We start from the raw sequence: 26,905 nt of genomic DNA, 5'->3' as shown, positions 1-26,905 counted from the left end.
ATAAGACAAACATTCAGAAGACCGAGCCAGCACCTCCCCACCTCTAGACTTCTGTTACATAAGAAAAATAAACACTTCTTTGTTTAAGTCACTGTGAGTTGGGCTTTTTGGTCCTTGCAGCCAAACTCAGTCATAACTGGTACATTCAGGTAGAAAGGACTTGACACTTTTTTGTTTTTTTAACTTCCAACCTTCCTGCTGCCCCTTTGTAGCTCATGAGACCGATTTGCCAAAGTATTAGGTAACCTCCACATTCCTGATGGTGTGAAACAGAGCGTCTTGGGCTGGGAGAGGACAAAGAACAGCACTGGGGCCCTGGGCTGAGTCTGAGCTCTCCAGCTGCCTGTCCCAGCCCACCTTGGTGCCAGGAACCCTTTCCTCCTCCCCTGGCCCTGCCTCCCACCCGGCCAGGATCCCTGCTCTCTCTGGTCTACACTTCGAGCCTGCCTCTTTGACCCCATCTCAGATCTAGAACGGGTTAAACTTTTTATTGATTTATTTTTCTTTTTGCGAGTATGTAGGGAGGAAGAAGAGGGAAAATAAATTATACATCTCCCAAGATACGATCTGTAGTTAATTCTTAATTAGGACTGACAGATGCTTCCCCCATAATCCTATTCCCAACATGTTCTGTTTGCTTTGTTTGGTGCTGGAAGATATATGGTGACACACTAATGACCTTTCTAAGCTTGTCCTGGAAGTGTTATTGGCATTCTAATGATTTATTGCATGTTCCAGTTGATTACAGGGCCATTTGTCAACATTTTATTTCTCTCTCCATAAACCTGTCTCCTGCGTCACCGCCATCTACTGGCATGAAATTTAAACAAATACAGTAGAGAGCTCTTAGTCGACTCTGCTTTCTCTTGGAGCCTCTGGAGCAAACCCATTGTGGCCAAGAGAGGGCTTTTTATGACCAATGCTACCGTGGCTCTCCTGGGACAGGAGCTGGTCTCTGGGTGTGAGTCTATTGATTTGTAATTCCTCGGGTTGGGAATTTTTTTTTTTTTTAAAGCAGAAACAGCCAGTGTCCCAATGACTCTGGGTTTCTGTGCGGTCATTTTGTGCCTGTTGGCATGCAAGAGCGCACTTGGCTGGAAAAGGAGGTGCTGGCTGGTCTTAACCAGTCAGTCTGGCAGATTTACCCCTTGACTCCTTACAACCGTGGACTCACTGCACAGGTGACAGGGCTGAGCAACCCGGGTAGTGGGGGGACATTCAGGGAGAATGTGAGTCACGCCATCACAGCACGAGGGCTCGAGCCGTCCCCAACTCATGGGGTGACCTTGGGCCGAGCCCGTCTCCTCCTCAGCTTCGTTCTTGACGTTATTTATTACATGAGTCCGGTCACCCCTGTCCTGGAACAGCCTCACCGAGATGCTCCAAGGATAAATAAGCCCATTATCTGCGGAGTGCGGAGAGCTCCTTCGAGAAAGGCTTTCCATAAACGCTCAGCTATTCTCGTGTCTCTGTGAAGTCGGTTATCAACCTCGGGAGCTGGTTCATAAGACCCGGCGGCTGCGGGGAGCAGCCAGGTGAAAGGGACGGAAGATGCTGCCCCCTTCCAGTTTCCGTTTGGGGCGGCACGTTTGCCCCGCTGCGTTCGCACTTGCGCGCACACCTACCGGAGGGCACTTTTTCAAGGTAAACACTCAGTCTGAACATTCAGTCTGAACAATGCTAGGACTTAGCTTCCCTCAGATTCCAGCATCTCCAGGACACTTTTATCCTGGTCCACAACACTGTCTCTTTTAAGTCATGGGGCGAAGCCAGAAAGCTAACGTGTTTCCAGAGGACTGCCCCCATCCCCACCATAGCTCTGCTGCAGTTTTGGTCGCCTCTGTGTTTCCAGAGAGCCCCACGCAGCATTACTGTGCTCCTAAGCTTTGCTCTTCTGGCTAATTTCCTCAGTGAGATGGTGGGACCCTCGTGGGCAGGGACTGTGTTTCGGTTACCTCTGAATCCTTCAGAGCTCAGGATGCTGCTGGCCATGAAGTGGTTGCCCGGCAAATGCCAACCGAGTGGGGATGAATGATACTGTCAGGTGGTCCCAATTCCTTTTTTCTAGGATGACTGTCCAAGGCTGGGGGCCGTGGTGGAAGGACACTTACAGCTGAGTGCTGAAGAGCCAGGTGAGAACTGGTCCCGCGGTCAGCTCTCTGGGCTACTGTGCACTGTCGGGCTGGAGGGGAAGTGAGCTTGACCCACATTCCTGGACCGCACAGTTGCTGATCTGGTGCCTGGTGGGGCAAAGAGGTATCTATGCACCCCGTGTAGCTCGTGAGCAAAACTGTTCTTTGGTTCAGCATCATACCAAGAAAGACCAACATTTGAAAATCGCAAAAGGGCAAACCCACGTCGCTGGGAAGAAAAATAGCTTACTTTTCCATGTGTCCTTCTAACACAATTGCTCTCTTCCTATGTCTGGACACAATGTGCAGAAAAGCAGGAGAGGTTAAAGCGGGCATGGAGGATGGAGATGAGGGGCAGAGTGCCACCTCCGTTCCTTTCTTGTGCAGACCCAAGGCGGGATTAGATCTGGGGAGCATCAGCTCAGGGGGAGACCCAGAGAGGAGAGATTAGCAGGGTTTTCTCTCTCTTTCTGGCGGCTAATTTCTCACCCATCTCTGGGGCCCCAGTGTGAAAGCACTGTCTCTTCAAGGATGCTTACATCACATACACCACAGCCACCGGGATACCTGCCCTCAGCTCTGTGGGGTTGACAGCAGGCTCTGGGCAAGGGGCAAGCATGAACTCTAGCCCTTGGCTGAAGAGGACAGATGGGGTGAGGAGAGGGGCTTCCCTGGAGGCTGAAGAACTCCCAACCGTGGTGCGGAGCTGCGTGTAACGTATGGCTTAATTTCCTCTCAAATTAGACACTTGATAAAAAAAGTTATTATATCTGTCAAATTGCCAGGGCATTTTATGGGTGTGATAAACTAAGAACCACTGCTTTACAAACCTTGATGGGATGTTTCAGTACCTGGAAAACAATTTTATGGCCGCCCGGGCTACTAACAAATTGCAAATACTGATTAAGCCATAAAGTTACAACAACATTAAAATATAATGAGAGGTTATTGCACGCGGGAAGGCTCTTAAGCAACAGCCACAGCTGCACTCAGCTGGCGAGGCTGGCTTATGCTCCCTCTGGCAGAGCGAGGTGGTCCCTTCAGGGCCAGACCTGAGCTCCCAGGGGAGAGCTGTTTCCTCCAGGGCGGAGCGGAGAACAGGGAGCCTCCTTCCTCACGGTGGGCTGGGAGGCAGCAGACATTGCTTTGCAGATTGCATTTTGGGGGAACCCAGGACATAAGACTGGACAGAGGAGGATGCTGTGTCTGGCCCACACACCACGGCAAGGATGCGACACTCTTTCTGGAAGTGTGAATTCCTTCCTTGACCAGGGGAGGTAATTAGGTTTATTTATTTATTCATTTTTCCAGTGGAGGGACTGGGGATTGAACCCAGGACCTCGTGCATGCTAAGCACGCACTCTACCACTGAGCTATACCCTCCCCACCTTGACCCTTTGTTCTTGATGCTGATGGAGATTCTGCTCACTGTGTGTGGAATTCCCTGCTCCACGCACAGGGCACATCGAATGGTGTGTGGGCAGCTTTCACCAGGGGCAGGCGCCACGGGACATCCAAGGTCAACACGGATCTTCTGCCTCTACAGGGCTGCCGTCTAGCGAGGTGGTGGGACAGATGCACGAGAAGATAAAATCACAGAGCGGCGTTGACTAAGAGCTGGCCGAGTCATCACGCGAATTGCTTCTGCAGGGGAAGACGAGTGGTTGGCGCTCTCCCTGGCCCTCTGCCTCTCTACACCTCCCTCAAGCTGAGATTTTCTTGAGTTCCCATGTCACCCAAGGAAGCCAGAATTCTCATCTGGATCACTGGTCCCTACCTTTGGCTAAACAAGAAAGTCAGTCGAAGCTTGGGTCTCCTGAGCCCCGGAGGGGTTCCACTCGCCTCTCTCAGTCCTGGATGCCTTGCGTTGCCCAGAATGCCAGAATTTCCTTCTCCATCCTTCCCTCCAGGGCTGAGGCCATGTGTGTGGGTCCTTTCATCTTAGCCCTGACTCTGGCCTTCACCGCAGAGGCTGCCAGCTTCTCAGAAGTGGTAGGTTGATTCTTCACGGAGGGTGTCCTGTACCGAGCATGGGGGCCACAAGCTTCATAACAGGACTCACATGCTCTGCCTCCCATCCAGGGAGGACACGGAGGTGGAAGTGCACCCTGTGGTACCCAGGGATGGGAGGTGCAACTGAAAATTTTAGGGAACTCATGTAATGAGTCAGGAAGAGCAACAGCAGGAGGCCAGAGAGGGGACTCTGGAGCCAGGGGGATGGAGTTCGAATCCTGATTCAGGACTTATCAGCTGAGTGGCCCGGGGTGGGTTATGTGGCATCTTTATCATTTAGCCTTCTCTTTTTTTATCTATCTGTCTGTCTGTCTGTCTGTCTATCTATCTATCACGTTATATTTATATTATATTTATCACAGGCATACCTTGGAGTTATCGCGGGGTTGGCTCCAGACTGCAGCAATGAAGCGAGTATCGCAATAAAGTGAGTTGCACGGAGTTCTTTGTCTCTTCCCAGAGCATGTAAAAGTTACGTTTGCACTCTGCTGTAGTCTGTTAAGTGTGCAATCGCACTCTGTCTGAAAGAACAGTGTACATCCCTTAATTTAAAAAACACTTCATTGCTAAAAAATGCTACCCGTCCTCTGAGCCTTCAGCGAGTCGTAGTAGCCACGTCAAGGATCTCTGATCACAGGTCACCGTGACAAATATGATAATAATGATAAAGTTTGACATATTGCAGAAATCACCGACAGGTGACACAGAGACAGGAAGTGGGCAAATGCTGCTGGAAAAATAATACCAATGGGTGTATTCGACGCAGGCTTGCTACAAACCCGCCATGTGTAGAAAACACAATAGTTGCGAAGCACAGTAAAGTGAAGCACGGTGCAGTGAGGCCTGCCTGTGCCTGTGTATTTGTTATTTTATATTTTATATTTATACTCATTGAAATGATCTACCCATGGACTTGTGGGGAGGATTTCCTGAACGGAGATGCTCGGCGTCCTGAGCATGGGGCCTGGCACAGTGTAAACCCTCGATGATTGTCCGCACTGTCATTTATTGAGCACCTGCTATGCTTCAGACTCCATGTGTGCTTCACATGAAGTATCCCTTTAAGAGTCATAATATTCCTAATTAACACCAAATGGTATCAGCTCCATCTTATTAATGCAGAAGCTGAGTGAGGCTCGGGAAGGAACGCTTACTCACTTACAGCTAGCGGATGGCAGAGCTTGAATTCGGAACGAGGTGGCTCTGATTTCAAAGGCCTTGCTTGTGAGGCGCTCATGAAGAATAGTTCCTGGGACTCCTGGGGAACTGGGCCCTGGGGCGGACACCTGGCAAGTGGGGAGGAAGCCACGCCCATCCTGCTCCACGCGGCAGGGTCCGCACGACTCAGACTCAGGCTCCGTCGAGCAGCTCCAGCTCCTGACCGCCTGGGGGATGCTCTGGTCAAAGCCACCAGCTGTGCCCCTTGTGAAAGACGGTCCGCCTGCCTCCGCAGAGCAACTCAGGTGCTTTGCAGGGAACAACGGCTCCGTTAAAGTGGAGACATGTCAGGAGATGGCAGGCCATCCACCTTTCGTATTTGTAGGAGGAGACGGGCAGGTTTGAGGGACCGTGACAGTCCTGGAGGACAGTGTCATCTATGGAATACATGACATATTTTGGTCTTTTAGGCTATGGTTGGTGAGTATGCAATGACAGGCACTAGGACTCAGAGACTTCTTATTCAGTCATTCCCATTTATTCATAATTTATTCCTCTAAATCTGACAGTTCGTGGCTGCCTGTGAAGTACCATTGCTGTGCTCTGCGCCGGGGACCAGTGGCTGAATGAGGGAGGGTGTGTGCGCTCAGGACTGTTCATAGTGATGGGCTGTTGTGACGTCTGCCCTGTGCAGCTGTCAAACCCTATAACAAAGGGAGGTGAAGTACCAGGGACAGCAGGGAACAGGTGACCCCGAGTCAGCTTGGGAAGGGTCATCTCGGAGGCTGTGCTGAACTTCCTTGGCCAGAGAGTCAGGAAAATCCTATTCCAGTTTCTTTCCTCTTCTCTCAAGAATACCACTCCGTGGATCTAGACTGTGGAAATATTAATGATGATAATGAGCATCTGTGCAGGACGTTACCAAAGGGCCCAGCAGCCCCACCAGGCAGCTATCGCTGTGACTCCCGTTCGATAAGTTAAGAAGTGACAGTGCTGAGGGGTGATGTCATTGGCCTGATGTTGCTGGTTGGTTGTTGGTTCTCAGCCCAGTAGAATGTGGCTCCCGCGCAAGCAGGGCCTTTGCATCGTTTGGGCTGCTGGTCCCTGGCAGGTTGCCGGCACCTGGAGGAGTGTCTGGTCCGTGGTGGTCACCAGATAGACGTCTTGTTGGATGAGTGGATAAAACCCAGACTCTTCTCGGTTCCAACACACATCTGCTTTCCGCCGTAGCACCAGGTCCTTGGCCTGGAAACAAGCTTCTGGGGGAGAGAACATTACATGTGCTGGTTACTTTCTACTCTCATCCAGGTACAAGGTTTTAGTGATGGCTGTTTGTACAAAGCACACTCTCCAGGGTACTTGAGGACCGGAAGCATCCTGGGGGTGTCAGGGTGTGCTTGCAGGGGCAGGAGAGGGTGGGCCTTTTGGCAGGTGGCTCACTGAGCTGGGAGCAATCTTCTAGCCATTTCAGTTCATCAGCCGGGGCCCCGTGGTGGCCCAGCCGGAATCGGACGTAAACAAAGTAGCCTTCTCCATGCCAACAAGAGTGAAAATAAGATGTGTCAGCAAGACAAAACCTCTCCTTGAGGCTCCTCTGCAGAACCCATTAGAAGTGAAGTCAAAAGGCCACGGGTGGTGGAGGAGAGCCTGTGGTTAAGTAAAGGGAAATCTGAGCCGACACGCTGGGCCGTAATGGAAAATGTCACCTTTTTCAATTCCTTTGAAATAGTCACCTGTGGTATGTTTTCTGATATTGCTGCCTGGTTCTTAGCGGGGTCATTTCTCTTCCCCGGCACCTTGGGGGAGGAGCGAGATGGGAATGATGGAGGAGGGGCTGAGACAGAGCATCGGGCTCCACGCCCACCGCAGTCTAGACCCAGCTGTGCCCCTCTGCATCCGGTCACAGGAGTCCTGGCCATTCTGTCTCAGGAAGCAATGCCTCCTCATTCTCCTGGCCACTGCAAGTAGTTCTAAACATCCTCACTTCCTCTTGTAGGAGTGGAGCAGGTGAATGCCTGGTTCGCCCAGGGGCATCTGCAGGTTAGCGGATGGCTAGGTACCCACTGCAAGTTGGCAATGGTGGATCTGAGGGGTGCCTTCCAGCCACTTTAAAATCTTTTATCACTTTCTGGAGCGCCAGCCACAGTGCATGTGTCTTAGCGTTGACACATTTTTCTCAAGGTGACTGGACCCTGGGAAGTGAAGAGGGATATAGTTTGGAGACACCACAGACCAAAATAAAAAACAGGGGCTGCGGATGACCGCATCTGTTAGAGGCACGTGTGAGCAGCACGCGCCCTGCAGGCTTGTCAGAGAAGAAGTGGGCTCCCTGGGCTCCTCTTGGCTTTAGCCCACACTGTATCTTCAGTGTGTCCCGGGAGCCAGGATGCTCACCTGCACTTGTCTCCGGATCCTGCATCCTGTGCAGATCATCACCTGTTGCTTTAACCCACGTAGCCTAACCTGCATCCCCGGGCCCCACGTAAGGCAGGAGCATCTACGCTTGCCTGTCGGTTGATGCAGGGATGTGCAGTAGCAGAAAGCTCACCGCAACAGTGATACCGTCCATGCCCGGGCCTGCGATGCCCAGAGCTCAGGTAGTCAGTGTCCGTGCAAAACCTCCCATCTTCACAACCCTGCTGCCGGGTTTCCACTTGCACTGATCCGTCTTCAGTAACAAGGTCACATCTGTGTGCTGGGCAATTCCCAAAGGTTCATGGCTGAGTGTGTTAGAGTTTGGTACATTACCATCCTGATTTGTCCACGTTTTGTTTGCCCAAGATTTTTATCTCCCCGTTGTCCCTCCTTCCACACACACAGGCATTTCCAGCCTGGGCCAGACCCTCTGGGGAGTGAAGATGGAAAATAACACTGTCTGGCTTTCCCGTCACCCTCTCACTTTCTCCATCTCCCCCCCAACTCCATACTGTTTGTCTAGTGTGACTGTTGACCCTAGGGGGTGAAGATTATTGTCCTTGTTTTAAGTGTGATAAGAATGAGGCTCACAGACCCTAAACGACTGGCCCAAGACATCAGAGCTAGACCTAGGCCACAGGTGAGAGTCCACCCCAGGTCTGTCTGGTTCCAAGCTCTTTCCATGACGCCAACTTGCCTGGTACCAGGAAGGATATCATTGTTACTGACTAGGGTTCTTGGACTCCTGATTCAATAGAAATGGATAAGAGGCTGCAGTGACGGTGCGGGTGGGACTGGCTGCTTTCGGAGGCTCTAAGGGAGAGTCTGTTTCCTTGCTGCTTCTAGATTCTGGAGGCTCCTCTATATCCCTTCTCTTGTGACCGCTTCAGTACATCACTCTGACCTCTTTCTTCGGTCATTACATCTCCCGCTTCCTCCTCTGACTTTCCTGCCCCCCTTTTATAAGGACTGTCGTGACTGCATATAGGATTCACCTGGTCAGTCCGCGATACTCTCCCCACTTCAAGATCCTTAATTTAATCACATGTGTAAGTCCCTTTTGTCATGGAACAGTCAGTTTCTGGGGATTAGGAAGGACGTGGGCATCTTTTGGGGGGATAGTACTCAGCCCACCACAGTGCATCGCCACAAATATTTTCAAATTAAACATTAAAAATGTTAAGGAAATATTATCTGCAACATGAGCCCAATGAATCTGAAAATCTAGGTAATGATTTTTCTCACCCTGCGAAACAGAAAATGTCCAAAATTGACTCAAAAATATGTAAAAAATAGAACAAAAACTGTAAACAGTAAACAGTAAGAAAGCTGCATTGGCCAAATCAAGTCTGCTCTGATACTGCTGTCAGTCAGTTGTTATTCCTGAGGTTTAGCCAAAGAAATAATACAAGAAAAGTAAATAAAAGATAAATATTGTAAAGGGCCCTGCAAAATTCATTACTGATTACAGTATTATTGTAAACCTAGGAAATCTAAGTCAAAAGAGGAACTACTGAGAGCTCAGTAAATTGGCTGCATAAAATAAAAATCAATCGTTTTCTTATGCATTAAGAATAACCAACTGGAGTCACAGAATGGGGGAAAAATCCTATTTGCAAACGTAACTAGTGGCTGGAAATTAACAAAAGCATGAAATATGGGAGAACTATATACAAATAGTATGCAATGCTATTGAATGAGCCAAGAAAATAACTGAAAACATTGAGAAACTTACCATATTCTTGTTGGAAATATTCATTCTCATACATATGCCTTTTATCCCAGATTAATCTATTAACTTACGGAATGCCATTCAAAAGCTCAGTGGGATATTTTTGAACTTTACAAATTGATTCTAAAGTTCATCTGAAGAGTGAATACAGAAAAATGGTTCATAGATTTTGCAAAGAGGGAAATAATGATGGTAGGGTTTGCTTTGCTATCTGTCAAATATACTATGAAGTTACAGTAATTAGAAGATATTTCATTGGCACAGTTGATAAATTAATTAATTTATCAAAGTTAATTCCAGAAGGATTTGGATTTAAATGCTATTATAAAATATAGGAAACTCGGAAACTCTATAATCTCAGTGAGGGAGCAGATCTTTCTAAAGAGTTCCTGAAAAATTATATCAAGGCTGGAAACCTTTAAAAAATCGACAGATTTGATTACACAATAATTGTACACTTTTCCACATCAAAAGACATCATTAACACAGTTAATAGACAACCTGCAAACTGGAAAAAATGTATTACGTGTGTGAGGCTAAGATTCAGCAATCACAATATATAAATTACTCTTACACATCAATAAGAAACAGGTAAATAGCCATGAAAGGAAGCTAATTGATGATTCACAGAAAAATAAAAATGAATTTCCAATAAATGTAAGAAAAGATTTTCCACTAATCAAAAGGAATTCATATGAAATCTGTGAGATCCCACTTTTTAACCTCTTAGAAACAACAGTAACATTTATGTTTTGAGAGTGTGCAGAAACATATGCTTCTGGCAAGGGTATAAATTGGTTGGCTCAGCCATCTGGAAAGGCCGCCTATCCATGTGTATCAAATTAGAAATGGGCATTCCGTTTGACCTGGCAATTACACATCTATATATTTATTCTATGGAAATAATCTCACTAGTTTGCAGAGATCCATATGCACTGTTAACTGATACATTATTCATAATAGCAAAGGATTTAAACTGACCTAAAGGTCTACCAGTTAGGGATTTGTTTTAATACATACAACCAAGTCAAACCTTGATGAATTAACATCAGGGATTAACCAGCCTGCATCTAACATTTTCAGGGCTGAGGGCACGAGTGAAAATAGAGGGTGACAAAGCTCGATATACAAATGATACAAATTGAACAAATGCACTGCTCAAACGAAAATATTCCATCCTTCCATCTTGATAAACATACCTTCAAACATGGGTAAAACAGTAGTTTTGTTTGACTTGAGGCTGGGAAATAGCAAAGATGGCTGAATTTGTGATCATACATGTCTCTGTGCTCTGTTGATGGGCACATGGTTTCTGCAGGAGTGATTTAAAAAAAGACATTCTTAATTCATAATAGTTACGTACTTTCTCCATAAAATTTATTTTTCTTGTTCTTATTTCAATTAAATACTAATCATATTGTTATAATTCAGATATCCACACAACTTAGCGTTCGTTGCATTGCCGACGCCAAAACAGACGAACTTTCTGGAGTCATTGTAGTTCTTATGAAACCTTTTATTAATTTCAATTTGGAGAAATTTGTCTTGGCTGAGGCAGTGGCAACTGGAACTATTAATATCAGCCTTAAAACAATACAGAGATTCAGAAATCAATATGAATTTTACCTGTCCTGTTCAAACGCTGAAGTGGGTCACACGTGATAAATTATCCTTGGGTCAGAAAATATTACAGAGTATATTACTTTCTTCATATACGTGGGTATCACTTACATCTTGATTTCCACCGTCTTTTAGAGCAATATCTAGATCCATTTGGAAATGTGAAGAGTTGTTACCACGCTTTACTCGTTTAAAGTTAGATATAGGCATATAAATGTGAAGTCATGTAAGTTGTTTAATAATGCCAAATATTCTTCAGCTGCCACACGCAGCTCTTGTAAATTCCACGATACCTGCAGAACGATGGGTTGGAACATGAAAAGCAGCAAGAAAGTGTACGCTTGTCTCTCCTGGGAGACAATACTGCCTTATGCAAGGATGTGCAATATGCCTGCTATTTAAAAGCATCAGACTGGTTAATTGATTCCTTGGTGCTCACTCCCAGCTAAGACCTTCTGACCCTCAAATCATCTCTAGGGTCCAAAGCAGGGCCAGCCCCTGAGGCTAGTGGTGGCACAGCCCGCAAACCTTTGTGGCATTTGGGCACAGCATCCTTGTCTTTGGAGGACAAAGAGATGGAGAAAAACTTACCTGGAGCCTGAGCAGCATTAGTCATGAGCATCAGTGTTTGGGTTGATGGGTGACTCATTCAGGGCTGGGTCCCAACAACAGACGCACATATGTGTTCTTTAACAAATCTCTCTCTCTCTCTCTCTCTTTTTTTTTTTTTTTGGTGAGTTTGTGATATGAGAAGTCACAGATATGTGGCATCCTAAGTCAGGCAAGCTGGCTCCACCAGCCGTGGCAGGGCTGGTGCCCACTTGAAGAGAGGAAACCAGTTCTATGGCTTCAGAGGGGCTGGCAGGGAACCTCTCAGGGAGGGTTTGCCCATGGAGAGGCTTTGCAGGAGGGGCCCTGAGATGGGAGGACATAAAAGGGATGGGAAGAAGGGTGAGGCACTGTTTGGTTATTTAGTACAGAGAGCATCTGTCAATGGAATATTTAGCATCATGGTGAGCAGACTTGGGGCACAGTTATATGAGTTACTTAAGTTCATTACTAAGCCATGAGCTCCTTCAAGACAGGGTCACGCTGATAGCTGTGCCTGTTACCCAGTAGGTATTGTAAGCATTTTTCCAGTGAACTCTTACTGGTAGAGGTAAGCAACGAACCTGAACACTCACCATGAATGCTTAAGTGGCGGAGGTAGAAAGCCTGGTTTGCATCTTGGCGAGGGGGTGGAGCTCAGAAGAAAATTCTAGAGATGGGAGATCAGAAGAGTTTTGTGCCTCCAGGATTCTGACTTCCATCCTGGTGACATCTAATTAAGGAGATTTTCATACCTGGCAAAGCTGAAGCAAACAGCAGAGGGACAACTACAAGGATGGAGAGCCCCAGAAAGCAGAGATTCCCATTAGCAGGTACCCCAACTGTTTCTCACAGTCCTTCCCGCCACGTAATCTCATTTGCTCCAAGCGTCCATTTGAACTTGGCTGGCCATGGGTATCATTCGATCTACTTTATGGGATGGAAAATGAGGCAGAAGAAGCGTGAAGAGACTTAAGACAACCTCATGAGTGAAGGTTGCATTTGAGCAGGGTCTTAAATCTCCGGGCTCTCCGGGAGGTTAATGCAATATGAGGTACATACCGCTGGCCACCGCTTTCTGGCCTGAGGTGTCCCGGTGGTTTCCTTGGCTTGAGCAGAGCCTTCAAGAACACGTAAAGGTAGGAGAGTGAGTGTCTTGACAAAGACCTGCAGCGGGCCGCCCCTTGCTGCTTTCCCAACGACAAGGTGCATCCTTCATGTCGCATCCTCCTAGCATTTGGCTTGGAACACGACGGAGTTTGCAGAGGGCTTGGAGATCCCCGAGGGTGGCAGGTGCTAGATATTAACATAACATCAACTTTTGTCAAGCAGAACGTTCACTCACACGGCTGATGCAGAGCTCCCCAAAGTTTAGAAATACGCAAACTGGCTCGCCGGCATCTTTACACCTGGCCGAACCTCTTAATGGCATCTCCCTCCCCCCCTTTTTGCCCAGCGGCAGCCGCCTTGCACGCTCGCTCGCTCACTGCTCAAAGTCTCTTCTCTCCTCCCTTTGCCTCTTCTCCTGTCAGTTCCTTCCTCCCAGCCTTTCAGGCAGCGAGTCATTTTTCTGGCGTTGTCATTTACTGCTCCGCCTAGCTGCCGCTGTTCAGCGTGGCCGAACTAATGATGCAGCAATTAAGAGCGATTAGGGTTATTGATAATAAAGAGACTTCATAAACTTGATTAAACGCACTCATTAATGAACATGTTGTGGGTGCCTGGGTGCGGGGTGGGGTGGAATGAAAGGTGGGAAAAATGGGGAATCGATCGAATCTCACTCCCTAAATATCCTGGCATGGACCTGAGGAGGACCAGGAGGCTGAGCCGCTGGGCAGGAGAATCAGGAGTCCCCTGGGGGCTTGGACTTGGAGGAAACGGCAGCCAAACTGCCGTCCAGAGCATATCACTCATTTCCAGATGGTGTAAGTCGGGGCGGGACAAAGGTAATACGATGCTGAAACACAAGAGCCCCAAGAGTCACCTGAAACGGTCCAAGCTTGAGATGTGTTTTGTCCTCACCTTTCCTGCAGGTGAACAGCTGAGGTGGTTATTAATTAACAGAAACAAAGCTCCCCCCCCCCACCTCATCCCCTCCACCCCGGTCCCTTGCCAGCTCATCCCACTGCTCACCGGATTCAGGATTCAGGATGGCCATGGCATTTTTGTACTTTGATCATCTCTCTGCCTCCTGGGGATTAAGAGCACCACTTCAATAGCATCCTTCTCTGCCTCTCTCTTCCGGTAAAGCTGGGGAGACAGAGGATATGGTCCTCGTCCTCCAGGCCACCCCTAGAAACAGTGGGAAAGTCCTGCATTTCCTTCAAAGGCTTAGTACAACCATAACTTTGACCTCAACTCAGAGCTATGACAAGTCAGAGAGGAGCGCTTCCAAGTCTACCTTCACTTGTAGATTCCAGGTGGTGCAAATAAGCCTGAATTTAAGTAAACTGGAAGAGATTACTTGAGAAAAAGATAGGAGAATAAGCTTTTTATAAGCGGAACCCCAGTAACACATCCCAGACACCCACTTACCTGAAATTTGGTGCACTGCCTACAACATACTTCTGCCCCAGAGCAGGCTTCCGGGAACTTCGAGATAAGCAAGTCATTAACTTGGCTGTGGTTACTGGTACTTCCAAGCAGTTATGCGGAATTTCTCTTACATCAGTCAATGATTTTTTGAAATGAATTGATAACATTCCTTCATTTGGCTTTAATTAGTTCCAGTTAGTGAGATTATGCTGCGCGTCCTCAAGTCATGATATGGCTCCACCTGGGGGACGTCCTCAGCCAGGAAGGGTCTGCTCCCTGCCCTCCATGCAATGCCCTCTGGTCCTCTGTGGGCGGAGGCTCCCCTGGGGGAATTTAACATGTGGAAGACACACCACTCACTCACTCCTGCAGGAGAGCCACAGATGCAATGAACTATCGGAGCCGTTTTAGAAGATTTACACTGGTACTGGGAAGAAAGATTTAATAGGCACCTTCGGTTTGTGAACATCATTGATTTAGCTCTCAATCCACTTCCGTCGCTTGTGGAGCTGGTCAGGGAGTCTGCCATCCAGTCTAAGCTTTCATCAAGAAAGCCCTTGGTGTAGACAACCCCACTTTGGGGTTATGAGATTGTCAATAATGAAAGGAATCGCTGCATCTCAGGATTGGATGGTCCTTAAATTTCATCTCAGGATGACCCCCTTTAGCTGCGTTCCTGTCACATGGCCATCACTCACCACATTTCAGGCAAGCGCACTGTTTTCAGGGGGAACTCGGGCTGTCAGGAAGCTTTTTTTCAGGCTGAGATTGAAATCACCAGGACCTAAAAGTTATGGTGTGGGATTGCTTCGTAGGCAAGACCAAGTAATCATGAGATCTTTCTGGCACTGGAGCAACTCAGCTGCCTGGGATGGATATCGAAGTGAGGCCTGTTGAACGCTCCCTGTGGTGGGAGAAGACTCCCTGAGATTCTGGTGGTCCTTATTTGTTCACTCAACACTCATCCCTTGACCTATATGCAAGGTGCCCTGGGTAATTGGTTCTTGCCTTCTTGCTCACAGTCTAGTTGGGGAAATAAGTCATACCATCGTGAAGAGACACTTTAATAATTAGCAATATTGTATTAGCTAATCAGTGAACTGGGGAGCATTTGGAAAGATAGAAATAAATAGTCTTAAATCATACACACACCTCGACCAAGAAATTCCATAGCTAGGAATTTAACCCTAGGAAACAATCATAGGACGAGACTTATGTACAGGATGTTCATTGCAGCGTTATTGATAATAGCTAAAAATCAGAAATAACCACAATGTCCAACACTAGGGGAGTCGTTAGGTAATTTATGGTTAAATTCATTCACTGGAATATTATGCAGTCAGTAATAACCATGCTTTCAAATAATGCTCTAAGGTCATGGGGAAGTTCTCACAATGGGATCTTATGTGAAAACAAACAAAATGTGAAATGGTATTTTCAGTTCTGAATCTCTCTATCATCTGTATTTACCACTGGTGATTATTACCTTCTTTATACTTGTCTATAGTTTCCAAAGTTCACAATGAATGCAAAACAGTATTATTTTTATCATCAGAAAAACTCAATTGATATGTTTTCCTTTGTTCGTCTTCATGTTAGGAAGGAGAAGGCGGGCCCCAGCTGGGTGGGGAAGGCAGGGCACCTGTAATCCCAGCAGGGAGGTCAGAATGAAGAGGTCAGGCTGCCCGGTGCTGATGGCTTTCTGGTGCTCTGCCCTGAAGCCTGGAGGGAGTCTGGAAAGAGAAGGGACAGACGTGGGGAGGGACCTTTCAGGAAGACTCTGTAAGGCTTCCATTGGCATTGCAAGCACTGCCCCTGCTTCGACTTGAATTTAGCTGAAATTCCAAGGAATGTGCTTATTCCAGCTTGCACTCTGCATTTTCTCACACCTGGCCCAGAAGGAGTCCATCTTTCCTCCGAGGTGCAGGCCTGGCCTCTGTTCCTCCAACCACCAGCCCTCCCTTCTCTTCTGGACGCCTGGACCACTTACCCCTTACCTGTGCTCCTCGCACCCTACCTTCAGTCATCCGCCACCTTCAGTGCAGGCCCACCTCATCTCGTTGACTAGATGCCAAGACCTGGGAGAGCTGGAAGTCTATCTTAAATCCCTTTGTGCCCCGACACGGGCCACTCACCTAACGCAGCGTCAAAACTGGACGGCTGCCTCAAGAGAATCCCGCCTAACCCTGTGTTTTAGAGGCTGTGAAACAGTGAGAGCAATTCAGGGACTGGCCCGAAGTCACCCAGCGATGGCTGAAAAGCAATTCATTCATTCAACAAGTATTAGGTGAGCCCAGGTCATCTGGCGTCAAGATCAGAGGGCTCAGTAGATACTTCTTTGTTTGTTGAGTGAATGGCTGATGCACTGAAGACATCCTGATGTGGAACTGCAGATTTGACTCTGGCAAATGTTTTCAGCACCAATCATTTGCCACACATCTTTGCACCCAGTCTCTCTTTATTCCTTATAGCCATCCTACAGCAGCCTTTATTTTTAGAGATGAGAAGATAAAACTGAAGAGGATTGACACTTGGAGTGTGGCACACAGATAAAAAGTATTGGGAGTAGAGTTCAAACACAGGCTTGTTCCTGCATGTTCATAGTCTTTTTCCTTTTTCCTTTTTTTTTTTGGTGGAGAGTCATTAGGTTTTTATTTATCGATTTATTTAACAGAGGGGCTGGGGATTGAACCCAGGACTTCATGCATGCTAAGCACGCTCTCTACCACTGAGCTATATCACTCCCCCACCCCATAATTCTTGTTTCTACCCCAGCATCCAGACTGTCCGAGCACCAAAAGTCGGGTGCCAGGAGGAGTCATAGAGGGTGATTCAAGGTCAAGTCTATTTGTTCTTCAGTCTCCCAGTAAAGTTCTGATCAAAGATACTTGCACCTCAATGTCCTGTTGTGAGCTGCCTTTAAGATTTTTTTTTTCTTTTGGTCACACAAGGAGAGCTGGCATTTAGTTCAGGGTAGGCAGTAGGTGAGGCCTGTTTTCCTGCGGTGGGTTAGCACCTTTGGCAATTAGGTCCGTAGCTAGGAAAACAGCGGCAGTCAGCCCGCACTGGGAGAGAGAAAGAGAACATTCTCTCGTGTCAGAATAACGAGGTCTGTGATTTCGGCACTTACTGGGTCAAAGACACACACAATGTTTTATCTGTAATGCCTTCCTCCTGACATTTGGGGAAATTGCATTTATGCAGAGGACACGGGACACAGGAACGTGGACTTTGCTGATGCCACTCAGAGCTGACAGATTGCAGTCCCCCTGCCAGAGCCTGGCCCCGGTGGCCTCTGGGAGGACCCCGACCGGGTGACAGTGGGGCCCTCCCAGCTCCTGACACCCTGCTGCTCCAGCAGTAAAGGGACATCCTGGACTCCACACAGGATGTGGTTGGGTCCTGGTTGGGTGATTCAGCAGACAGATGCCCAGTGACCTCTTCGAGATCCTGTGTGTGAAGAATGAGCTTTGCTTCCAACTGAAGAAGACCTTCCAGAACCCTTCCCCTCCAGGCTCTCCCAGGACACCAGATGTTTGGGGACTGCCCTGAGCTTCATTCAAAGCAAGTTTCGATTTCTGCTGGGGACTCTTATCCATGTTCCTGCATCCTCAGCCCTGTCCCGCCGCTCCCTTCATCTGCAGTGGCAGTGATGAAGTGATTGATTACCCTGCCTCAGATGTCTTGTGCAGTTTTAAATTTAATCCTGCCTCCCAACAATAGGCAGACTGAGGGGGAGGTACACACAGTCACACACACACACACACATGCGCAGCAGACCAAAGCAGGGAGCGAGTCTCCCCTGGACATGACATTTCAAAAGATTCCTCTCTCTGCTTGCAATCTGGGGACCACTTTCTCGTCTGGTTCTCAGGAAGAGAACCAGTGGTATGTTAAATGGCCCTGACAGCCCATCAGACATCAACCATTCCTCAGAGGCTGGGATTTTGGTGGCAGTCAAATGAGGCAGTTGGACTGATGAATAGCTTGCAAATATTTTTGGAGCAAAACTCTTTTTCGAAATGAAATGAAAATCGTACCTGGAACTGCAGTGTAAGAAATAGGTTAGGAGTGAAGTACTAATTCCCTGGCCGAGCAGACTCTTTGCTGTTCGGTCAGGTGCATGGCAATATTTGCGGTGCCTCTAAAGGACCTCTCAGGAGCCCCAGAAGTCTGTAACACCCATTTGGAAACCTACTGGACCAGTTGGTGAGCCCTTACCAACCAGCCCTAGGGACCAGAGAGGCTAAGTGATTGATCAAGGTCACACAGCAAGTTGGTAGCTGAATTGTCTGTAAGCCGGGTTTTCTAAGCCCAGATACATTAACCATATTTATGCCTCTGTAAGAGGAAGTAGAGTCTTTTTTTCCCATTGCCCCCAGATCAATGATTAAGGTCCACAGCTGAAGAGAGGAGGCAACAAATCCCACATTTTAATGAGAGGAAACTAAGTTTGGCTTGAACCTTCTCCCACAGCTTCCTGTGAAGGGGCAGTCAATATTGACACCCCCACCCCGACAGTCATCAATGGCCCTCTGCACCACTGAACCTCAGTCCGTGGAAGGAGAGAACTGGGGGCCAGGAGGGGGTAGATGTCTGCTTTGTGGGGAGCACGGTGTTTAGTGAAAGAGGGAGGAAATGGGAGGTTCCACCCCCTGTTTTCCTCACAAACCAAGTAAGGAGGACCCATTTATAAACACTGCTCACCTTTTCATTCCCCGGGTGGATGTCTTACCAAGGGGACTCACAGGCTTGCCTCAGAACGAGCGAAAGAGAATTGGAGACAGTGCGGGCTTCGAGAAGGGACAGCCGTGCAGTAGGCTGTCCCCCACCCCCCACCCCGCTGGCTCTGCAAATTCTTCTTCGGCCGAGGTGGCCCAGTGGAGTCTCCTGGCCTGGCCACAGTGCCCGCGTCTCACTTGAAAGAGATAATCCTCAAGAAAGGGACCCAGGAGCAAGAAATTTGGAAGTGGACTAGGGGTGTCAAGAGAAGAGGGGGATGGTGTGGAGGAGGGAGAGCCGGAGATGGGGCTCACCTGGCAAAGGACGGTGGGGGACCTGCAGGAGCCTCCCCAAATGCCAGCACGTGCCCCGCGAGGAGGAGTAACTCCCGTCAGCGCTGATGAGAGGAGTCACCCAAAGCCAGCGCGGTTGCAATTACAGTCACACACAGACCAGGAGGACGCTTCTGCCTCCAACACAGTGGGTTTCGAGTTCCTCCGGCGTCAGGTTGTGCCAAAGACGGGGAAGAGGAATCACTTTAAATTCAACGTAAAATTGAAGTGGTCAAGTGGACTGGATTTCTTCTTCAACTTTTTAATTATGTAAATTAAAAAAAATGCAGACGTGTCGAACGATTAGAAGGATGAACCTCCCTCGGACCACCCCGAGTTTCACTCGTTGTCCGTGACTAGTTGGCCTGTGCGCATGTCTGTCTGTCTATCCACCTGTCAGTTTCAAAGTAAACTGCGATGTCGTGACACTTCACCCCTAAATGTCTCTCAAAATGAAGGCTGTTCTCCTTTATAATCGCCAAACCATAATCACACCCAAAGAAAATAGTTCCCTAATGACTCAAACATGCTGAACTGGGCGATTTTAATCAGTGGACGTGACTAGCACGTCGGAGCAGCTGCTTGGGACGTCATTCGCTTACAGGAGAGGGACATTAAATGCATCACAATTTGAGGCAGTGATGGGAAGAAATAAAACTATTTCACGCTTATATCCCAATGAGCGGAGACTCCCTAAGGAACTTGTTATATTTACCGTCTTCCAGAGCGATGGCAGTTACTTGGGCAGATTGCACAGAGGAGATGTGCCTTCCTGCTTGTCTCTGTTCTGTCTTCCTGATTCAGAGCTAAGTCTCCAAAGATGGGCCCCCATGAATCCTGCTTCTCAGGGTTCACGCCCTTGTCTTTGCCCCTCCGTGTTTAATCCGAGATAGCCTCGTGGCTCATTTTAGCCAGTGTGATGTGGCAAAATGACCCAGTGTTAGTCCTGGGAGCTTTTACTTCTGTGCTTTTGTGAGTCCTCAGCCACATGGACGTCCAGGTGACTTGCAGAAGCCACGAGGAGAGACCATGTGGAAACGCCACATGGAGATAGAAAAGACCTGTGACCATGTGATGGACAGAGAGAAAGGCCCAGCTGTCCACCTGCCCAACGGAGTCCGGTCTTCCTACCCTCCAAATCAAGGCGCCAGATGTGTGAGTGAGCCCACTGGTACCTGCAGCCCAGTCTAACACCCAGATGACTGAAACCCCAGCTGACATCACATGGAGAAGCACAACCACACAGCTGGGCCCAGCCAACCCTCAGAATCACAAGAAATAATTAAGCCACCCAGTTTGGAGGTGGTTTGCTATGCAGCAGTCGATAACCAAACTCAGAGCCCCAGAAGCAAAGACTGTGTTAGAATCAAAAGCAGGCTTTCCACAAAATATATTCCTGTGGGAATAAGAAGGGATGGTATCCTGCCTAACTGCAGTGAGTTACATCTTCCTGCTACTCCATTCCCTTGGCCAAAGGGCCAGCTTCCACGAGAGACAGGCATATACACTCCCTTCAGTTAGCCCCGGATAACAAACATGATGTGCACGGCCGGGCAGCCAGTGACATTCTAATCCAGCGGATGCAGGAGAACGCTATTTGATGGGGACGGTGATGACAGATCACGTTGTCTATCTAGAGGCAACATTCCGTCTTACCTGGAGCTGTCCCCAGAGAATGATGGAGGCACCTTTTCCCGTGCAGCCAAGGGACCAATAGGAGCCGGCCACTGAGGACTGAGCCCGCCCCAGGCTGGACCCAGCTCCCAGGGGCTCCTTTGATGCTGATGAAACTGACTCACAGTGATGTAAAGTGGGCAGCCCTGTCCAGCAGCTGATCTTTCCGGGCAATTATTTGGAAGTAATGAAAGCGAATGCGTGACATTTAAAAAGAAACTCCTCTGTCAGCAGGAAAGCTGCCACATTCTCCCGCACCTCTGAGAATACGCTTAGCTTGAAATAATGTTCATTTTAGCCAAGTTGTAAATTACAAGTGTGCTGGGGTCCAAGGGGATTTATTACCATTTGGAAGGAGGTTATTGGGCCTTGCACGGGGCTGCTGCGTATGGTGAGTGGTACCAGGTGGCTGTGTTGTGAAGTCTGCAGTCAGGGAGGGTAGCTTTCCCACCTTCTTTTCTGCACTTTTTCTTTTTTGCCTTCACAGCTCCTCTCGGGAGGCTTCTTCCTGCTAACACTCCACAGAAACACCAGCAGTCAGAGCGCACGGGTGCAAACCGGTTTTCCCAGTTTTTGCTTGGCTTTGACCGGACACAGTTAATGACAAATGACAATAAGCCTGCTGATCAGCAGGCTGGCTGGGTCGAGGGAGGGCGGGAGGCTGGGCTGCACACACAGGCTCAGCTGAAAGGTCTTGGAAAGTGTGTGGGCAGTGGGGCAACTGCAGACTCGAAGTCTGCAGCAGGGCCGACCTCTCGGGGCCAGGCCCCTGTCCCCTCATCGTGTGGGAGGAGGGAGAGTCACCACCCTGTGGTGACTCTGACCACTCTGGTTTTCCTTTCCCAGAGACTTATAGATTTTTAAGACCCTGGGACTCAAGCATAAAACAACCTTCTTTTCTTGGAGACGATGGTGCTGGGATGGCCATTTTCAACCCAGATAGCTGGCCTTGGACTCAGAAGGCCTGAACTTGAGCCCTGCTTCTGTTACAGACTCTTTATATGACCTCAGAGAAGTTTACTTGGGCTTCAATTTCTCCATCTGTACAACAGAGATTAAAAAAAAAAACAAAAAAAACCAACAACCCCAAACTGTCCTCTCAGCCCCATGGCATCACCTGACTATCAGCATGAGGTGACCTGTTCTGTGATCACTTCCCGGGCACCATGTGAAGGGCAAGCACTGGGTGCACAGAGATGGGTCAGGGTGGCTTTGGAAGTGCCCTGTAAACTGTAAAGGGGTACATGTCCTATTGTTTTTATTTCATTGCATGTTAGATTAGTTTTGGATTGCTGCCTAACAACTTAAATGGCCACAAGTTAGTGGCTTAAAACAACACACATTCATTATCTCCCAGTGTCTGTGCACCAGGAGTCCTGGTGGGGGGCATCTGGGTTCTGTGCTCAGGGTCTCATCAGGCTAAACCAAGGTCAGTGAGTGGGCTGTAATCTCATCCGAGGCTCTGGTCTTCTTCTAAGCTCATCTGGGCTGTTGACAGAATTCAGTTCCTTGTGGTTGTAGGACTGATGTCCCTGTTTTCTTGCTAGCTGTTGGCCGGAGGTCACTTGCAGCCACTAGGGGCTCCTCTCAGATTCTAGTCAGAGGGACTCAGCATAGATGGTCTCACACGTAGCAGCTGGCTTGGTCCAGGCCAGTAGGAGCATGTCTCTCTGAGCCTAACTTCTTTTAAAGGCTCACCTGATTATGCCAGGCCCACCCAGGATAATTTCCCTTTGGATTAAAGTCAATGTATTAGCTACCCAATCATGGGAAGGACGTCCCATGCTATTCACAATTCCTGCCCAAACCCAAGGGAGGGTGTCCCACAGGGTGTGCACACCAGAGGGCAGGAATCTTGGGGCCATCTTGGAATCCAGCCCAGCACACGTGTCCATTCTGAGATGGCCTGGATGTCGCACTTGGGGCCTCTGTCTTTCTTTTGGAGGCAACGAAGACCCATGTCCTTTCACTGTCTTCAGCCACGTGAGTCCTGGCTGACGAGCTGTGTTACATGCCAGGCCAGGTTCCTTTCCCTCTGCTTCTCCCATTTGCTCCGTTTGTTACCAGGGCCCTTCGAGGCAGCCCTTCCTTGCACAGGCGTGGGCTGGTGCATCTCACTGTTAGGATCCTCGGAGAGTGGCAGATGTGGAGAGGTCCTTGGGCCTCACCCAGGGCAGCTGTCCCTGGGAGAAGGAGAGCTCGTGGCAAACACGAACTCACCGGAGATCTGGTTCAAGAGCCTTGCTTTGCGTCTAAGAATCTCTGTTTTTAACAAATGCCTCAGATGAGTTGACAAATGGCTAGGCTGAAAACAGACAAAGCCAAACAAACAGAAAATCTTAAAATCTGAAGCCCAGAGAGATGAGCTGACCTGCTTAATCTGAATGGCCAGGGTGTCTTGCTTGCCCTCTTTAGAGTTACATTTGGAGTTTAAAGGGCCTGCTTTCACGTTTCCCTCTCAGGGGCCCAATGACACATCTGTCACCCTCTTAGAGACGTGTGAGCTGTGCTGTGAGAGACGCTGTAAGGGGCCCGGTCCCAGTCTCCTTCGCCCACAGCATCCCGAGGCCCCGGGGGCTTCGACTCTGCATGTTGTCGTTGCCAGTGTCCCAGATGTCACAGCCAGGCCTCTCCCCAGCCACATCCCGAGCGGGCGGTGCGCAGGCCCAGACGGAGCTGTGGGTGTGAATTATTTAGTGGTGCCGGTGGAATACTGTTGTATCGGTAACACAGACGATCCGTTTGTGGCCTTGGGGTGTCTCCGTCGCGTTCTCCATCACTATTTTCCCTCATGAATAATGGAGCAGCTGAATTACTCTGCGTGTACAGGATTCATACCCTGAGAAAACAAGGTTGCTCTGAAATTAATTTTCTGTACTAAAAGAGTGACAGGAAATCAATTAATCGCATATGATTCTATACGGAGACGGAGGAAAGGAAGCAGGGGAAATGGCTGGGGCCATATGTCAGCAAATGCCCAGGGTGGCTGAGAGCTTTGTCAGGCGCTCAGCTCAAGTGGGTAGTACCGGGAGGCTGAGCATCCTGCCAGGGGGGTGGTAGAGGGGCGCCAGGGGGTGGCTCCCCTGCCCTGCCTCTGGAAAGCTCAGTGCTTTCTCCTGGCAACTTGGTGGCCACATGTCTCTCTCCCTGAGCCTCGCCCTTCCACCTCCCGAGAGCCATCTCTATGGTAAGAAGGGTGCATCCTCGCTGAAGCAGAAGGTGGACCCCTCGGTCCTCAGAGCCCGCCCAGCTCCCCAGGAGGCAGGTCACTGATGAGGGTGAGGTCGACCCCTGCCAGCCCTGCCTCCGTCTGCATCCCTTCAGGGAAGCGCCTTCCTGTGCAGATTTGCTTTCTTTACTTCTACCAAAAATTGCATCTCAAGTAAAAATCTCTGCTCCTTCTGTCTGAAGTTCAAACGCCCCAGGCGACTGGGAGTATTGTCTAACCTGGGTATTTGTAGCTGAGCAGCGCCCAAAACAAAAGAATGAGACTTTAATGGTGGGATTTCAAGCCATTAGTCATTCGATTGAGGGAGATAATGGTCAGCTCATGGGGCGAGCTTTCCTGGACCTCTGAAATCACCACCCCCTGTAGGTAGCTATCTATTCTCTCTATTTTTAAACTTGGTGCCTTTTGGAGTAAATACATCTTTTCTGCCTATTGGCTGGGTAGGTAGCTGGGACTCTTCGTAGCTAGAATGTAGATGACAAAGGAGACAAATTCAGGACTGTTTCCTCCCGAGGAGGAGAGCAAGGCGAACGTGTATCCCACACTTCTTAAAGTGGGCGTTGAGTGGAGGGGCTGGCTTCTCTCCGCATCACTCAGCAGCTCCGTGGTGGTCCCGCTGAGCCAAGCACCAAACATCCTCTCATGGGGCAAGTGGGTGGCAGGGAGAAGTGGCAGGAGAGCCACAAAGCTGTGATGACCATGTGACCCCTGTCTCCTTCCTGGCCTCATCTGCTGGGATTTGGCAGAGTCACACAGACAGTGGGTGAATCACACAAGGACCCGGAGAGAGGGGGGCTTCTCTGAAGAAAGGGGGCCAATGGTGGCTTCACCAGCTAAAACTGTTTTCCCTCCCTGGACTTTTTTTTTTGCCCCCTCATTGGATTTGACATGATGCTGAATGGAGGGGTTGAAGGCTAAGCTTTAGAAGAAAGCCTTTCTGTGCTTTTTGCGGCTGTTACGCTGCATCCCCCAACTCCACTAAAAAGGAACAAATGGCCTGCTTATCAGCTGCCTGCGCCCTGACATGCCGGTGTCCCCCTGCCACTGACATACAGGTAGATGTGTCACATCTCCAGCTTCTGATGGTAGCATGGTCGGACCAGGCAGCTGACAGGCAGGGGGAGGGCAGGTCTCCGCTTGGCTCCGTGACTCCGGGGTCCTGCTCTGTGCTGTCAGGGTGGTGGGTGTGCCCTGAAGTCTGTGACAGGAGATTGCAAAACTCCCCATGCAGTGGGGCAGCAAGCAGGTTCAAGTCCAGCCCTGGGTCCTGCATGGGGACAGGTAGGGGATGGGGCTGGAGGGCGGGAGGCAGCAGCTGGGGTTTCTCACTCCACTACTGGAACACCTGCTTTTGATTGCAGATTGCTTAGAAATCCAATTCCCCCACCAAAGTCATATTAATTGCATCATGGGAGCTCTCCATTTAAAGGAACTAGGTATGGGGTGTGGGGGTTGGCAGGGGCATGGATTCAGTCTTTGGTGAGGGAAGAAGACTTTCAGCGACATGGATTTTGGCTTCTCCCAACTCTTGCTTAAATAATATCTCTTGTTTTATAAAAAGTGCTTTTTGAAAAGAGCAGAGCTGCAGCCCACAGGGTCTTTGACCAATGAGTCTTTCTAAAGAGGCACAGCCCCCTCAAAGTGGGACACCAGCTGCGGCTCCAGTCTCTGAGAAGGACCAGCGCTCCTGCTCTCCCTGCCTCGGCACAGGCTCTGGGAGGGGGCTTCTGGGCACCCGCGGCTGCTTCCCTTCCAGGTGAGGGCACAGGAAGCTGAGCTCTTCTGCCCTGTTCTGCAGCATCGTTCTGGTTTGGGTTTCCTGCCTCGATGGCCCCTTCACAGAATGGAGGTGGGGGCAGGTGCGCACTCCCTCGGGGCTGGAGATCCAGCTCAGAGTCTGCACCTGAAGCGCCTGCTCCCTGCACCCTCCGCCCGTCCAAGTCCCGCCTCCTCCTCAGTGAATCGCCAGGGGTGGAGCCAGCCCAGGTCCTCTCCAGCCAGGCAGTAGACTCCATGCCTTCCATCTGCCCGTGTTTATTGACCTATAAATTGTTCTGTTTAGCAGCTCACTCAAAAGGTGCAGCTCTTTGGCTGCAGGAGCTTCTTTCTCTCCCGGCAGGCTTCAGAGCCCCTTGCCAGAGCTCCAGGGCTTTACAAAGGAGCCGGAAGTCATGCAGAGGGGTGGGGGTGGGATGTAGGATGCGGACTCCTGACATACCATGGGCGCCCCATGGGAAACTGAAAACCAACCCAGTCTTTTGAGTAATATTAGTGTCGCCCAGGTGCTGCATTTCACATCCTGATTCCAAACGCTATCTCTGCTATGGAGGAAGAGATTATTATTCCCTTTTCACAGATGAGAAAACTGAGGCACAGCACATTCAAGGCAATATCTAGAGGGAGCCCAGGACCCTTGATTCCAGCCTGTGGCTCTTTCTATTCTGCCATGCCCCAAAAGTGGACACAGGTAGCTTGCCTGTGGATTGACTTCTATTACGTGCCCTAAGTAAAAACCAAGGGAAGTTTCCTTCCCTTTGGGCTACTTGTTAATTGTCGAGAGGGCTACAGAGAGACAGCTATACAAACAGATGGAACGCCTTTCTACCAATCTGATTCAGTAGACACAGACAGAACCCACATTATCACAGGCCAGCCTCTGGACTACACGGATAGGAATTGCATGTCCCATTAAACAGGTTAGCAAATGAGAATCCAATGTTCTGTCAGCTCCCGTCTCCTAGTTTCTACTGCCCAT

General features: G+C 49.2%; 1 long non-coding RNA gene across 2 annotated transcripts in view; it reads left to right on the top strand.

Annotated features, from left to right (window-relative positions):
* LOC123615886 (uncharacterized) overlaps positions 1-26,905 on the top strand; it is a 126,074-nt gene that overhangs the window by 88,476 nt on the left and 10,693 nt on the right. For both annotated transcript variants that reach the window (XR_012502382.1, XR_006723696.2), the window contains exons 3-4: positions 3,679-4,124; positions 4,508-4,572. This is a non-coding gene — a long non-coding RNA (uncharacterized LOC123615886). The remainder of the gene's footprint in view (positions 1-3,678; positions 4,125-4,507; positions 4,573-26,905) is intronic.

Source organism: Camelus bactrianus, chromosome 26 (assembly GCF_048773025.1).
Source record: "Camelus bactrianus isolate YW-2024 breed Bactrian camel chromosome 26, ASM4877302v1, whole genome shotgun sequence".
NCBI lineage: Eukaryota > Metazoa > Chordata > Mammalia > Artiodactyla > Camelidae > Camelus > Camelus bactrianus.
Note: the sequence above shows the minus strand (reverse complement) of the source record. Positions and strands in the feature narration are given on the sequence as shown.